This window comes from Austrofundulus limnaeus, unplaced genomic scaffold (genome assembly GCF_001266775.1).
Source record: "Austrofundulus limnaeus strain Quisiro unplaced genomic scaffold, Austrofundulus_limnaeus-1.0 Scaffold4585, whole genome shotgun sequence".
NCBI classification, from domain to species: Eukaryota; Metazoa; Chordata; class Actinopteri; order Cyprinodontiformes; family Rivulidae; genus Austrofundulus; species Austrofundulus limnaeus.
The window spans coordinates 1-1,583 of record NW_013956987.1 but is presented as its reverse complement, the minus strand read 5'-3'; the positions used below and the strand labels follow the sequence as shown (position 1 = coordinate 1,583).

The 1,583-nt window shown below is 42.3% G+C and overlaps 1 pseudogene; it reads right to left on the bottom strand.

The window, feature by feature from the left end:
- Window positions 1-169: 169 nt before the first annotated feature.
- Window positions 170-1,254, bottom strand: LOC106512169 (dedicator of cytokinesis protein 4 pseudogene; annotated as a pseudogene).
- Between the last annotated feature and the right edge of the window lie 329 nt (window positions 1,255-1,583).

Here is a 1,583-nt window from a genome sequence, read left to right as displayed (position 1 = left end):
AGTAAAAATGCACAGAGGTTCACCAGTGTGTAAAAAAATAAAAATAAATAAAAATAACTCAAAAAAAAAAAAAGTGGGAAAATTAAGAATAATGTTTTCCTCATGCAAAAATGTAATGATGTCAAAAATGTGTAAGAATCTGTAGACATCTTTAGGGTCCACTGCATTAAAAACACYTCCACAAACCGCCTGTTTTTATTCACAACATCTCAATTTTACCATCTTTGGAGACGCAGATCAATAAAACTAAGAAGTCAAATTTGTGCACCTTTCAGGAAATGACGATAAGGACAGACCCTCGTCTGTTACTGAAGCAAACTTCAGGCTTCTAGCACCTTTTTAAGCCAAACAGTATACAAATATACTGAGTTAATTAACAAAAGGAACTAAAAAATACGTGCAAGAATCACAGATAAAAGACTCTGTTCCCAATACTTAAGGCCAAAACAATTCTCATATATACCAATATACATATATCTGAGATTATTATTATTATTATTTCTATGAAAACTGTCTTATTTTTCTAGAATGTTCTGGTAAACGTTACGACTCGTGTGTACTAGAGAGAAAAGTGCAGAAAGACCACATCAAAGTCAATGCAACGCCTCTAGTAAARACAAAAAGAGACTCTCCTCATCCGGTACTTTTACCATTTCTAATGGTCTGCTGATCTGCAGGTCTCCCACTGGTGTGTCAGGAATGCCGAACTCGAGATCACTAAAAAAAGTGAGTAAAAAAGTGCAAAATACGCCAGTGTGTGTGTGTTTCCTTCATCTCCTCGAGGCCCTGAAACAGCACCTATAGCTGGGAAACCTTCCTGGGCAGAGGCCTGGGTCTGGGCAGCCGGGGGTCGGCGCTCCCGTCCAGCTTCATGCTGCTGGTGCGGAGCTGGTGAGGTTTGGGCGGCAGGGCCGGCGGGTCCGTTTGTGGGGGGATGGAGAGGCTGTGGGGCAGCGGCACCGGCCTGCGGGAGTTGTTCCTCTCGTACACGCTGTAGGGAGGCGGGGTTTTGTTCTCCCTGCGGATCGGCTCGTCCGAGCCGCTGGAAACGGAGTTCGGCAAGGTGATCGGCGGGGGCTGGGGGTAGGGCGGGTGGTCTCCGGTGGGCAGCTCGGTGCCCGAGGCTTCTGACACGCTGCAGCGGCTCAGGGAGGAAATGCCGCTGCTGTAGCTGCCGGACAACACGGGGGAGTTAGAAACCAGGCTGGTCGACTGGCACTCAGTGGGTGAAGGGGTGAAAGGTGGGACAGCGGTCTACGGAGAGAGAAGACATGACAGGAAGTTTGATTTTTATGAACTTTCATTGAACAAGACAATAATTCACAACTTTTTAAACTGTTTCATAAACACCTGAAACTACGACAAAATATTAGGGCCACACGAAAAATTGTTTTTGTTACGAGAATAAGTAATATCAGAAAAGCATAGCATTATGAGAATAAAATCATAATATTATGTCAATAAAGTTGTAATATTATGAGAATAAATTTGCTTTATTATTATGAAAGTAAAGTTTTGATATAATGAGAATATATTCAAAGTATTGAGAATAAAGTAAAACTGTGAGAATAAAATTATAATAT